A 15254-nucleotide genomic window follows, 5' to 3' on the forward strand; every position below is an offset into this window, starting at 1 on the left:
TTTTGGAAAGCCCGAAACACTTGCTCGGGCCCTCCCGCGAATTCCGTACGAAAAAAACCGTGCACGCATTTGCTTATCGTTTCGGCAATTCGCTGAACTGCGCTCAGCTGTTCTTTTACGGACGAATCGTGGCGTTGCTCCGTGGTTGCCAGGGTACCCGCATTTGCGGTGCTTTCTTGCCTCTTTGTAGGCGCATGTTTATATTACTATTAGTTTTTACTTGGTTCATTTCAGTCAGCCGTGCGGCTCTACATCCAACTCGTTGCATCGCGCGAGTGATGTCCTTTCGTAACACTGAAATCATCGACCCGCTTAGCGTGTCAGTCGGGCACATTTCGGGTCATTTTGGGCCGCCTCTCGGGAACGTGCCGTAATTACCGGTCGTGCACTTACTTATACACCACTGTGTAGCCTTTATTTTTAGTTCTTACGTTATTTGTCTGGTTTTCAAGGTCGTGCTCTGCACCTACCTGCGGCTTTGCTCGTGCTATTCGCGGCTTGTAATTGCGTGCACTTATTTTTTTTTCTTTTTTTGCCACCACGCGCGATGACCACAGGCGCACACCTTTCAATAGCGATCGGCTCGCTGCATGCAACTATACTCTGCGCGCACTCTCGAAGTTTCTACGAACGTATAACGGCTGTAGGCAGTTGCCCGCGTCGCGCAAGCGTCCATTGAATTGCTGTGCCGAACCTCTTTTTTCTGTTATTTTTGTTTATTTCTCAGTGAGCACGCAAGTGTCCGTTTTAATTGCCCGCGTGTTGCGTCCTTCTACCACGCAACCAGCGTTTTTATTCTTTTTTTTCTTTGTCTTGCGCTTATAGCTTCTTTTTACGATCGAGGCCCACTCCCCCCAGCTGACCTTTGTACCGCGCCACTCCGCGCGCTTCTGACTCGGCTGATGCTGGAAGCGACCAATCGGCCACGCGCATTTTAGCGCATCGCCCAATTCCTACTTGCAACTGTGCTCGATTGCCTACTGCAGTTCTTTTTTTTTAATATTTTTTTTTCTTTATATTTCTCTAACTCTTGGTCCTGCATCAAGCCCATACGCCCACGACCATATATGTGCTCTTGAATGAGTGAAAAAAATTATTGCTATCACTTTCTAGCTTTAGGGAATTGTAAACAGGGGTAGCAGTTACCATTCATAGTTTAAAACGACAGAAACTAAGTTAAGCTAGTTGGCTGTGATTTATGATTGAAGAACACACACTGGGGGTAACACAGAACAGCTTAACAAATTAATGAAGTAATGTTTTTTTTTTTTTTGTAAATAGTTACCTAATAATTCAGAGCCACTACAATGTTATTTATGCCATTCAGGGTCTGAGTTAGTCAAGAGTTCCCGATTTTCTCTCGTCAAATAGCACTGGCGCATGAAACGCAGACTCGCCATGCTGCCGATGGAGAGAGACGTGAGGCGACGCAGATGTTCAAGCATGCAGTTTCTCTTTTGTAAAAAATTTTACCACAAGTTATTTTTGTTTATATGTTATTTCCATAGGCAACGCGGCACACCTGCATTATATTCTTTTGACAAGAGTGATAGGGAGTGATTTAAAGAAGCAAAACGATTGCACTCGAGATTGGCAGGGCTAGTGCATGTGTCGTTGCCCGAGTCATCTTGAGATTGGTAGAGCAGGAGTCAACCCCCACTTATCCTTATTACTGTTCTGTCAGTTTCGGTATTTACTGGGTGGATATCTTGCCTAGGAACTTATTGGTAGGAGACGAACTTGATTTATTTTCGTAATGGCATGCATATTGTTGTACTACCGAGGTAGTTTGGTGCAGCACTCAGTGAAAGCTGGAATGTCAGTACTAGTCGGTGCATAGATTGCAGTAACTATCTTAATTACCTATTCTGGACTGTGCACAATTAGAGAAAACACATATCGAAAGCGTATGTACAAAACCGATCAATCTGCTTTGTGTGTCGTCTTGTCCTTTTCCTAGTTGTGGGCAGTTCACAAGTAATTACTAGAAAGTGAGAGACACCGTCTTGTCTTTTTCCTAGTTGTGGGCAGTTCACAAGTAATTACCAGAAAGTGAGAGGAACCATTTAGTGCCTACTCCGTGCTTTTTCATGTTTACTCAATTATAACGCATGTGACACACGCTTAGTAATTGATAGCAACATCAAAACTGCCATGTGGCGAGTCCAAACCCCACTCTTTCAAATATCTCTTTTCAATTTCATTGATTTCACTTGATTGTACTGCAAGCGGCATTTTTTTTTTGTTTCTAGTTATGAAAAAAACGAGCTGCTTTTCACAACTGAAGGCTTTTTACAACTGAAGATGAGGAGATATAGCAGCTTCACAAAAAGTCCTGTTATCCGCAACTTGTCTGGGGGTGGTGTTTTCTGGCTCAGCTTTAGAGGGGCACCCTGCCCCAGGCACTTGCCCAGCCAGTCGGCCAAGTGTTTCACAGGTGACAGACGAGATGCTGAGTGTGTATTGCAGAGAGACATATTTTCCTGTTCGCATCACAGAGAGACATATCTTCCTGTTGAGGTCAGCACTTTGTGGAAGACTGTTGACACAGCTTTTGATTTGTTTTACTTTCGTTTGTTTTTACTTCCTGAAACTAAGTCCTTGTACTCACGTACCTTTGCTACAGGAACAAAAAATAAAATAAAGGACAGATATTCTTTTTTGTCAGCACATATTGTGTGTCCTGTGATGCAGGCATCAGCTTTTGGGACCCCCCCTCCCCTTTTGTTTTGGACACGACAGTACTACAGAGGCCTTCTTGCAGAAGTTGCGGTGTCGTTATTTGTGAGTGAAAGGTCATCATCGTGACCATGGCTAAAGCTCCAAGAGTGCGAATAAAACAAATCTCAAAAATTTTATGTTTAAGCGAGAATCAAACCCAGGCCATTTGCACTGCAATTAAGCGTTCTATAACAGAGGCTCACCACTGCTTAAAACTGCTTCTGGGAAGAAAAGGAAAAAAAAAACGCTATATGAATGCGTGCCCTGTAGCGGAAATTGTTTTTATTGCATGTAATATTGCTTGGCACCAGCATAGAATCGCGCCAGGTGTCAAAATATACAAATTGTGCGACGAGTAGGTGTTGTAAAGGCTTACCCATTGAAAAGAGCTTTAACATATTTAATCACCTCCGAAATCATCAGTAGAATGAGCAGCCGCACTAGTTCGCCTGGTGCCTTACGGACACTGATTTGCAAAAGGAACAATTAAGGTACTAAATTACTATTGTGGTACTTAAGGTACTATTGCAGGCACCTCGCAATAGTACTTGTAGTAGGCATTCTACCACAGTTTTAAACAGTCAATGTTTACATGCACAGTCTTTTATTTCCTGGTGTCACAGTTGAGGCGTGCACCAAGAACTGGCGAGCAACTGGGAAGGCTATGCACAGCAGCCCGATTGCGCTATCGTTTTCTATGAAACTTTGAGCTCAAGCGTCCGAGTTTTTCTTTTCCCCCCCTGCTCTGAGAAGCTCATAAAGTGGCAAATTTTGTGCTGAGCCATGTCGAATCTGATGCCTATAGTGCTGAGCTCATTCTTTAATGCACCCTTTAACGCAAAAGACGTGTGAATTTTCATTGTAAGTGCCAGGCACTTGGCCCATCATTTTTTTTTTAATAAAAAATATGTAATGATAAATTCTGTTTGATCAAAAAGCAAATCTATCACATCTAAGCTACAGTAAAATAAGCATCATTACGGGCTACTACTCTGGCAGGTATTTTTACCACTATTAGCACGGCATGCTAGAAATCTCTCCCGGATTAGTAGCTCAAAAATTCTCACGAACGATAGCTGCAAGATGGGACACAGCACTAAATTGACAACTCTGTGTTTATTGCAGGTGATCACAAACAAGATAAAAAAAAAAGAGAAGGGGGTGAGGGGGAGGGGATGCGTAAGGAGCACACAAGGCGATCGACCCAATAATCACACGACCAGCTGACGCGACAAAAATAGCATTTCCTTTTCCAATAGACAGATTGAAGGGCTGCTTACCGCGTCTCTATGCCTAATCTTTGCCGCCTCGAGACTTCCTCGCGTCACTGGGTCTGAATTATTGACTAGTGAATGCTCACGGTGGTTTGCAATCACCAACTAGACCACCAGTCTGTCCTTTAAAAAAATCCATCTTCAGTTTTATCAGCGGCACTTTAGATACTGCATTTTTTTTAATGCTTTGGAGACCATGCAGTTTGAATCTAGCATCTTGGAAATAGACTACATATAGCCTGATAAACATCTTTATTTTAAGTCTACAAATACATCTACGCTTGGAAGACAAAGAATAAAAAGAAACTACTGAACAGGTTGTCAACTGACATTTCAAGACGAACCACCGGTAACAATAGCAACATGTCAACCTATTTAAGCGCCAGGTGTTCTCTTTTACTGATTGTTGTATACTAATGTATCTGCACTATTCAGGTATGTTTTTTTTTAATCTTTTGTGAATAATGGTTAGTGAGGTTTCTAAGTATCCGTGATGCGTTTAGAAAATAAATGAATTGAATTCGAGTGGAACATGCAAATACAAAGCACGACAGGGCTTGGGATAATTAAAGGGGCCCTGAAACACTTTTTTGAGTAACCATTGAATTAATTTGCTGAAAAAAGGTATTGCCTTACAAGTTCAACGCCACAAAAATTTTAAGAATCCGTCCAGTACGAGCGGAGTTACAAAGATTTGTCACACGCTGCAATCGCATTCTCTCTTCTCGTCCCGATGAAAGTACTGGAAGCCAAGCAGGGAGGGATGGGAGGGGCAAGCAAAAAACATCACGTGTGCCTCGTAACCTTGAGCACTTTTTTTTTCGAATACATGACTTTTTCAGTGCGATCGCGCGCATGCATGGACAAGTGATGGTCTCCTGTGGGATCTCTGTAGTAATCAAGCACTCCATGTTCAAATCAGCCAATGGCTGATAGATGGGCTTACTACGTGTGATTTTTGGGCTTGTTGCGTGATTTGTCTAGAGAAAAGAAAGTAGTTTTAGCTGACTTTGATAGTTTATTGTGAATTTCAGGCCACGTGCTGCGCTATAATATTTGGCTCGCATGTTGCCGGGAGCCTCTGCTACGGATCGGCAGCATTTTCTGACCTCGCAAAAAAGTGTTGCAAGGAAGTAGTCTTGAGAATAAATAAAGCCAGACAGTTGCAAAATAGTAGCGATCACTGCCAATCAAACTGTGAAAATATATTTTTGTTTTAATGTAATGAAAGTCAGGTCGCCAACAAAAAAGAAATGCCTAACTAAGAAGGCATCATACTAGTGAAATACGTTTGAGGAGAGCTACCGTGGCTTCTATATTTGGAGCAAATGCATGCGTGACACGAAGAGCAGTAGTTTGTAACACTTGTAGTTTTGATTTCATTGAATGTAGTGCATGTAATCTTTTATTAAAAACATAGCTTAAATGCCTTAGAGTCCGGTGATTACAAGGTTTTGTTTGTTTATTTGTTTTTCTGGTGCTGCAGGGTGTGTGCTTCTTTTTTTAATTTTTTGAGGATAGGCTGTTCATTCTATTTCTATGAACTGAGTGTTGTGCGTCAGGGCGGCGGATGTTATAAATGAGGTCGTCACTCCGGAACACAGGAAGCAGGGGAAAACTGTCGGGGGCTTTCTGGAATAACTGTGACGACAGTCAGCAAAGATATTGTGGTGATCCAGTAGTGTGCTCACCTTAAAACAAGTGCGTTGGGAAGATTTGAATGAATTGGCGTAAGTAGACGCAGAACCATAAATTTCAGGAGGCATTGTGTAACGGGATTTAGGCATGTAACTATTTACTGCTCAATAGAGCGGGTTGCTCCAGCAAAGTTCTATAAATGGCAAATTCTTCAATAAGAATAGATAGTGCACTAAACTAATGCAAAAGAAACCTTAAACAGAACTGCTGCCTATATGGAACAACTGTCTCCTATATGATTGGTTCTGCACTTGATCTCTGCACCCCTAATTTGTTGAACTCAATGGCTGTTAAACAGAACATTATTTCCTGGTCCCATCAGCTAATGTTTAGTGAGAGTCAACTGTGATTGCATTGTAGGACTGCAAGCAGAGTTGCGGACAATCGTTATAATGCACACAATTGCCAATCAAGTTCTTGTTACACCACTTTATTCTGTTTTTCCTGTTGCACTGCATAGCATCAACCCTTCAAGATGTGACTGAGGAAAATTTTCCAGTTTTGTATCAAGGACATTAGCTTAATGTGATTGCGAATGCCAGACGCTTCTGTGCAGTCGTGTACTTTGGTCGACATTCGACCATGCATTGACCGCTCCAACAGTAGAATCCAGTCACATTGGCAGCTTGTGAATGCTTGTAGATGAACTGCGGTAATTTTAAACACTGTAAAAATATTAGAATATCTTCGTAAAATTTACGACATAATTGCATGTTCACGTTACAAACAGTCACGCTTCCTTCGATAATTTGTTGCGATCGGGTAGCGCAATATGAAACGACTTACAGCAAGTTTTTCCGGGCCCTAAATATCTTCACTTGTATTCTGCACGTGATGATGTATCACTTGCCGGCATACATTGTGTCACTCCCATCGAAGCACAGCTGCCATGACAAAGGGAAGGGACACGCAGGACGATCGGGTGTCCACAGGAGAGCCAGGTGATTTAACCTGCAGCTGTTGTCTTGCTGAGTCATGAGAGGGTAGATGCCCCCGAGATATGAGTGGACAGGCGTCACAAAGGCTTAGACGCAAGTTGCGCCGCTCGCAGGCACGTAGGTAGTATTGAATGCAGCGCAAGTCACTCCCGTTTGTTACCATCAGTATTGCACATGCAGGGTCACCTTATTTTTCACACCCTGCATGCATTGAGGCTGAGAGGAACGTTTAACTCTAGTTGTCTTTTTGGAATTCTGTAATTTTTTTTTTTACAAAGCGGTGTTATATATGTATCGGTGGGGCTCTCTGACACACCTTCTTGCCATGCAGAAGTCCTGAATTTAATTCTCTCTCGGGCCGACAATCTTTTATTATTTATTTAGGCACATATATCTCGAATTTAGGCTCACAGATAACACCAATTTTTTCAATCAAAAGCAACCTCGCCGACACTATAATTTCTGCAATACGAGCAATAAGAAAAAATTACTATGCATGTGTTAAGACTGAGACGAAGGTTTAGCTGCAGTTTTATTATTTTCTGAAAAAAAAAAAGAAAAACAGGCAAAGTATCTTAGTTTTGTCTTCATAACTGGCTTCTGAACAGATTCGCAGGATAGTATTTCTTCCTTAGTTGGAATTTGAAAACTTGTTTAATAATGAGTGTCATACTAAACTTGTTTAGTAATGAGTGTCATACTCCAGACAGGCACGTAGGTAGTATTGAATGCAGCGCAAGTCACTCCCGTTTGTTACCATCAGTATTGCGCATGCAGGGTCACCTTATTTTTCACACCCTGCATGCATTGAGGCTGAGAGGAACGTTTAACTCTAGTTGTCTTTTCGGAATTCTGTAATTTTTTTTTTACAAAGCGGTGTTCAAAAGCAACCTCGCCGACACTATAATTTCTGCAATACGAGCAATAAAAAAAAGTTACTATGCATGTGTGAAGACTGAGACGAAGGTTTAGCTGCAGTTTTATTATTTTCTGAAAAAAAAAGAAAAGCAGGCAAAGTATCTTAGTTTTGTCTTCATAACTGGCTTCTGAACAGATTCGCACAATAGTATTTCTTCCGCACTTGAATGAACTTGGTGCCCCAGTGACTATCTTGTAATTTGGAGCAAGTTTTTTCTGGTAGGCTTCCTTCAGCCTTTATTTTTAGACAAATTTAGGTGAAAATGGGAAGATATCACAGGTATTGCATCATCAGAATTTCTTATAGCACAATTTCAGACCAGCTGCACAACACAGACTGTTTTTATATTAACAGAACTGCAAAGCACCTAAATCGATGGAAATTATAATCTAAGTGATAATACTACATTGAAAATAATATTTCCAAGAACCCCTGAAAATAGTACGTGCACTTAGGCTACTATTGGGTGTGGCAGATTTGAATCATTTGAGTGCTTCCTTAGTTGGAATTTGAAAACTTGTTTAATAATGAGTGTCATACTAAACTTGTTTAGTAATGAGTGTCATACTCCAGACAGACTCTCTCCAGTTTTCATGATTGGATGACATAAGAAGTATAGTCCAAATCATGGCAGCAGTGTTGCGTCAATCTTCAGATTGCACGTCTTCGTGAAATTGGAAAGCCACTCAAGGGGGTGATCGATTTTCATCCTGATTTTGTTATGCCATGTATTACAAACGGCCATTTTTTTGTGTTATTTCTAGTACAGCACTTCCTGAAATCGGTGCATTCATAAACAGAAATCGTAGCTGTCAGGGACAATTTTCAGATCGAGTTGTGGGTTGGCTTGTTGACTTCTGCGTCATGAGTTTTTGCACCATCTTGCATAACTCAGAAAGTGTACATTGGTGTTCTTCATCGCGTGCAACAGCTCGGCATTTTAGACTAAGTTGGTATTGATATTCCCAGATACCACTGGCATCAAAATTGCTCGCCCTTGTTGGTACACCTTTGGCACAGTTCGAAAATCGTGGTGGTACCAAGATTGTTGTTGTTGGTATGGTGGTACCAAGAGTGTTGTTGTGATTAAAGGAAGATGCGAGTCGAAAAACACAACTTTTCCTTTAAAATTACATATTTTTGGTTTTTCTTCTCTTTGTTAATTATAGTTTCTCTACTTCCATGACAAAAAGAACTAAAGATTTCCATTAAACTGTAAGTAGGTTAAGAACGCTTTTAAATAGCTCGAGATTTGTGACTACAAAGAACTAAAAGGAGGTCATCTTCTTAAGTCCCCTGAAAATTGTCACCCGGCTACTTGCCATTGCATTGTGCATGAGGAGTTTACTAAAGCCACATGATCAAATAACCGTGATTGCCCAGCTATTGCAAAAAAAGAAATCATCTTAAATCATCTTACAAAACGTATCTTTTCCGCATATATGACCTTTCACTTATACCTTTAAAATGCCCGTTTCTCAAGATCTATTTTTGGACAACTTCTTGAGTTTAGACATTATGTTTTTGTTATTTCTGATAGCCCGATTGGGAGGAAATCTTGCCTACGTATTCCTTAACATGTGATGTATGCAAGCATCTTCTTGAAAATTTGATGTCACCTGTGTAATTATTGTGAAATTAACTATTAATATGGGCCGAGAATTTTAAGCATTCTCACATTACAGTTTTTTTCTCTATTAAAATGTCTTATACTCACTTTTTTGATAGTTATTTGCAATTTATGATTAATGTAGAGAAATATGAGCCTATAATGACTGAGAACCATATATGTTTGGTGGCATAAAAAGTTTTTTCAAAACCGAATATACGTTACGCATTGTCATGATATAGAACTAAAACTGCGTAGCTTACTATAAAACTTATTGCATATTTGAAATCAGCATGAAAGCCTATAGTAAACATTTCCTCGGCATAGGCTGCATATTAACCTAACTTTTTTTTTCCAAATCGCATCTCCCCCGTAAAGATTGTGTGCTTGCTAAAGACTTCTGCTAGAACAATGGGTGCATGTGTGTGATTTAAGTCTGCTCAATATTCAGATTCTGTTCCAAGTTTTTTGTAAACTCACATAGATGTTCCTTCTTGCCTGAAGAACATGACATTCTTATAGAGTTTTTATATGAAACAGTTTCAAGCTCTTGTGTGAACTTATGGTAGAAAACATTTTTTGCCACGTAAAAGGCTTCAGTTCCACTCTCATTCCGGCCAATTTTTTTTATTTGTTTGCATCTATCTTGAACTTTCGCTTGCCGGCAACGGCAATTCTTCACTGAGAACCAACACTGCCGATGCCTATCCCAAATGTATGCAAAATGAGCTAACGCAATTGTGTTAATACAATTCTGAAGCACATCTCTCTTCAAAAGCAAGCTGCGATGTCTACATTGCTTTAAGTTGTAACACCATAGCAAAATGGTCGTGGCAAACATCCTATTTGTCTCTTTATCAACTGTCTGTCTGGAAGCAAGAATTCAACACGAAAGTGAAAGAGCTACTGAAAGATAAGGCACGATGAAGTAACACAAAAACTGGTCACTTCCGACATCCAACGCTCGAAGGGCAAGCCAGGCATAGAGTTACAGTTAAGCTATCAGGTTTGCACTTAATCTGTGACCCCCGAAACCTTTGAGTCAGCGCCTGTTTACTTTGGAGTCATCACCAAACGTTTGGATCCTGTTTAGAATGAAAACATTAATGTGGGAGAGGGTACCTGATCTTATTTTTTTTGTAACAGCCCCGCAAAGCTTTGAAATCAAAGCTGTGAATCCAGAAAGTGCATTAAGCAAGTCAGCCAAGATTTTTCTTTTACAGGGAAAGCTGTTATGAGATCAGAACTCAGGTCACACGTGCTGCCGTAGTGTTCCGCCACCGCTGCCACTGTCTTTAAACATCATCGCACAAAGTAAGAAAAGGAAAAGCTCAGTAAAAAATTGGCCCCGTATCTGCATGTTAATTTGCAAATATCATCGAAAGACAATAGCCTTGTGTCTAGAGAGATTGAACAAGATGTTTATTTGATGTTCTGCGCAAGAAAATCGGTTAATGGTATTCTGGAGGCACTACGTTAGTGCCTCGAGCATGCAGCGAAGGTGAACGAGCGCACCAAGTCCCGTCACAAGTGACACATGAGCGCTATCTGGCAGTTATCTTGGAAAACAAAGCGGGCGCACCGGTCTCAGAGGTGATAAGGTGTAGAACTCAAGGCGAAGGGTAGGTGCCACCACCATGTCGTCTCAGCAAAGCGTTGGAAACATTCGCCTTTCCGTGCAAGCATTGCATGGTCAGTACAGCATGATAAACGCTATAATCCTTAGAATTACTTATGTATGCCTTTTCTAGTAAAAGACGCACATACAGAATATATACGTGTTGTTATGGTGCCTTAGATATGCGCAATAATTGTTCTTTAGTTGACAATCGCACAAGTATGCACGCTGAATTTTGAGCAACATTGGTGGGCGCTGCGGCCTTTGGGTTATTGGCTGGTGCCATTTAATGTTCCCAGTATCGTTAAGGGTGGACAAACAGACAAATGGACAGACAGGCAAAAATTTTTCGTCGAAGGTTTCCAAGAAAGACTATCATCTTTAATAAATAACACTAATGACACAGTGGAATTCGAACCCGGGTCCGCTGCATGCCAGCCCAGTATTCTACCACTGAGCCATGCCGGTGCTTGGAACTCATTTCTAAAGTGGTCTTAGGCAGGCTTGTTGTCGGGAATGGAATCCTGCTAATATGAGTAATAAAGCATTTTAGAACATCCAAGGAACAACCAGGTTTTACGCAATGTAAATTGCGTAATGAGTGGGTCGTTCAGTGCTCCAACCCATTAGAAAACGTGCTCTTGATCACCTTTTGACAGTGGCACGTACCCACTTCAGGCATAATTCTTCGTTGTCAGCCACTGCATAAAAAAATTGCACTTAATTCCTAGCAAGTATGTAGCGGACACCACCATTCTCCCAAGAATGATGAACGATAGCATAGTGAATGCTAACCTACTACACAAAAACTGCAATTTTTTATGGCGCAGTGGCTACCCAGCAGTGTGCTTGTAGCATCCCAAAGAGTGTTTAGAAACGGCTCTCAAAGGCCGCTCTTGTAGCTTTCGCTGTGACTGTGCTGCCCGTTCCGCGCAAGCCTGGAATTTTTCGGGAGATCAGTTGTGGAAAGGAAATAAAACTTCACAAAAGAGGCAACTCTACAGTTGCCTGGAGCAGAACAGAAAAGCTTCGTGTGATGGATGGAATGCTCTACCAGTTAAACTACAGCAGCAGCTGTTCCTTCTCGCATTTTAAAAAAATTTTTACCCTAATATTTGTGCATTTTCATAGCCTTAGTTCTAGGATTTCAATATATTCTTTGTTCAAAGTGTTCTGGCCCGTTTTCAGCTTTGTTTAGTTCACCACGACTGTCCTTTGTAAGATGTAGTTTTTTGAAACCCTCTGCGGGAAAAGAACTGCGTTTCAATGAATTCATTTTAGCTTAGTGAGTTTTCAGAAATCTGCTGCTTTAGGTTTCATACAAACTGAAAATTTCCGCAGGTCGCGGGATCAAACCCGGCTGCGACGGCTGCATATTTGATGGCGGCGAAAATGCTGTAGGCCCGTGTGCTCAGATTTGAGTGCACGTTAGAGAACCCCAGGCGGTCGAAATTTCCGGAGCCCTCCACTACGAGGTCTCTCATAATCATACGGTGATTTTAGAACGTTAAACTTCGCATATCAACCAATGAATCAGTTAAACTGAAAATTGTTAGTATGCATGAAGTGATGTTTTGACAGGGGTGCAGCATTCTCCGCCATTCAGTCTTGCTCAAGCTAGCATGTTTCTTCAGAAAGCTCTCCCAATTAAGAAATACATTTCGAAATGCATCTTTTAAAGATGTTATGTTACTAAACTTTCAAGTAGTGACACTTTTTTTCTTTTAGAATAAGAAAAAGTGATAATAAGTTAGTTAACCTACGCTTCCTTCCTTTCCTTCACGGGTTTGCAAGAAACAAAAAAAAGAACAGTGAATCGTCACCAGGGCATTATCTCTTGTATCATCTTATTGCCAATGTCTCAAGTCAGCATCTCGTACACAACTCACAAGCAAAGAAGATGCTCATATGTTTTGTTTTAATGTTGTAGCTATCTCTTGTGACAGCAAAGCAATGGACGACATCACTCACAATGCAGCCAATGGCGTGCGTGCTGGGGTATGACACTGAGAACGAGATAACTGATTGCACAGCCAAAGTACACCGCTCGTGACACCGGTGCCGAGCAGTTTTTTGTTCCTCCTAGCCATATACAGCCTTCGCTGTAAAAAAAAGCTCTGATGTACACTTTCATCGCTACCACTAAGGCCTACCTACTCTAGCATAGAATCTAGCCAGTAGGTACTTTTTATTACATTTGCAACACGCTACTAGCGCAGTACATCGCTGTCTCTTAAAACCTGCATTATCAATAGCAAACATGCACATCCTTTTAATGATGCCTCGGTCCAACTTCGTTCCACAGGAGTTGCATATAGTCCCAACGTGCAGGTTCTCCTGCCGTTACAGGGCAGCTGCCTATCTTTATTGTGTTGAGCCCTCGTTACGTGACTCCGCTTTTATTTGGAGTCGTAGACCATTGCACGCAGCACCTGGGATGGCCATGTGGGGAGTACTTGCGGCAGCCAGCGGTTGCGAGACGTGCAGCTCACGTGATGGGGACATTGCACTGCGCGGGCGTGTTTTAGTGGCTTCTGCATTTAGATGGGGGCGCCCTGATGACACACGACGGTTCTTTCATATTCAGGCGCGAGAGCGCATGGTGACGGGCGCATGCAAAATGAAGAGCAGACAAGTGTTGATAGCATGGCGTTGCGCTATTTTACGAGGGCAATAACACACACTGTGTAGGGTAAAAAAGTAATGTATGATTGTTTTTTCTTTATTGTTCAGACTTTAAAGGGACCGAGGCTGGAATGTCCGATTAGGTCCCAGTGTAAATATAGACAGTGGATTACAGTGACGGATTCATGCCCCCTATTCAAGATTTTAACAGCATTATGTTTTTAAATCGTGTTTAACCCTTTCGCAGCCTTCAGCGAGTATGGTCATGGTTAGATTTTCTGACCAATGACCGATGAGAGCTATATCGTTCGTAAAAAAAATTGGTCCCGCATGAAAGTTATGAAGGCGACACTTGTCTTACTTGTGTTTCTTAAAGTTAGATGGCCACACCTGTTCATATTCGGACACTTGTATCTCTGCTTTTAGCTTATTGCTACTTCTTACTGTATTGCCTTGTAGTAAAGCCACATGTGCATTATCTTTTTCTAAGTGATTAGTGTTAAAATAATGAAATACTATTGAATTCAAAGAATGGTACAATTCTACCAAGAAAACAGAATAGCTGTACAAATTGGTAGGGAAAAAGTTTTCGATGATTTTGGCACGCTTTTGTCTTTTTCTTTCAATTGGGAAAGGGTTTAATGTGAAAGAGCCTTCATGTTGCACTGTGAAGTAATTCTGTGTTGAATTCATAATCTGATGCTTCTATTTTATGCACCAATTAAAATTAGAGTATGTGCGTATTCAGGCACATGTGCGGCTCATTGCAGCACACAAACATGAACGTCGGCAGGGCTTATCTCTCTCTCCCTTCCTCATTTCCAGTGTGTTTTCTTTACGACTTCACAGTTGCCGCAGACCCAAATATATTGATTATAAATAATTGGGAGTATTTCCTGCATTAATTTTTTACGATTATACACTGTGACCAGCAAGATTTTCATTGCACTAAAGAAAACGGATGCCATAAAAATTGGGTCTCAGTCCCTTTGTAAAGCAGATTATGGCACTAACTTGAACTGTAATGCTTTAGCGGGATTGTTGAAACACGGGGTTTAGTTTTCACAGAAAACATTGACATGCCTACACATTTCACTAATTAATTCTTATTTGGTGCCACATACTGAAGTGTAATAGTAATACCTTGTGTGTTCTGCATCGTATGCACCAACAATTTCTCAGGAGGATGTGAGTTTCGAGATACTAATTCCCGAAGCCTGCGGCAAAAATATATTGGCAGTTCAATTACTTTTTTTTCTGTTTAGGCAAAATTAACTTTTTTATGAGTAACTGTAAGTGAAAAAACACTGCGTTTTTTACCATGTTAAACGAAGCATATCATGAAACCATCAGCATTCTGAATCAGGCCTCGCTTAGGTAGGAAGAGGGAGGGGGAGTATTGAGATAAGTTGGCATTCCTAATGGGGTCAGTAAGTGAAAACACATCAATAATAGATAGTATTAAAAAAGAGCAAAAAGATAGCGAGAAGGGTCACTCGTGTTTTGTCTCATTTTTTAAATTTTTATTTATTTGTTTGTCTTTTTTTTTAGCTTTAAAAGGGTAGAAAGGGGAGGGAATTTCACGGAGTCATGAATGTCGCCAGTGAGCAGCGAATAAACATGACGATTTTCCGGTGATCAGAACAGCTAGTAAGCCATAGATAAGCATCTTACTGGTGTTCATTATGTGCCTACCATATCGGATTGACTCGAGAGCTCGCTTAGAAACATTTCTAGCTATTGGCTGGAGTATATTGAACTTGTAAATAAGATAACGCTCTAAATTTTCTATCTCTTACGGACCACAAGTTTTGACTGAAGTACTTAATGGTTTGACTCATCAAGGTTGTGA

At 41.0% G+C, this 15254-nt stretch overlaps 1 protein-coding gene across 2 annotated transcripts in view; it reads left to right on the top strand.

Moving 5' to 3' along the window:
• LOC119180122 (monocarboxylate transporter 12) overlaps positions 1–15254 on the top strand; it is a 57893-nt gene that overhangs the window by 948 nt on the left and 41691 nt on the right. The window contains exon 1 of one of the 2 annotated variants that reach the window (XM_075869477.1): positions 4763–10851. The exons of the other annotated variant lie outside the window; for it this stretch is intronic. The gene's annotated coding sequence lies outside the window, so the exon portion shown is untranslated. Of the gene's footprint in view, positions 1–4762; positions 10852–15254 lie in introns of those variants that run through there. 2 annotated transcript variants of the gene reach the window in all.

This window comes from Rhipicephalus microplus, chromosome 7 (genome assembly GCF_043290135.1).
Source record: "Rhipicephalus microplus isolate Deutch F79 chromosome 7, USDA_Rmic, whole genome shotgun sequence".
NCBI lineage: Eukaryota > Metazoa > Arthropoda > Arachnida > Ixodida > Ixodidae > Rhipicephalus > Rhipicephalus microplus.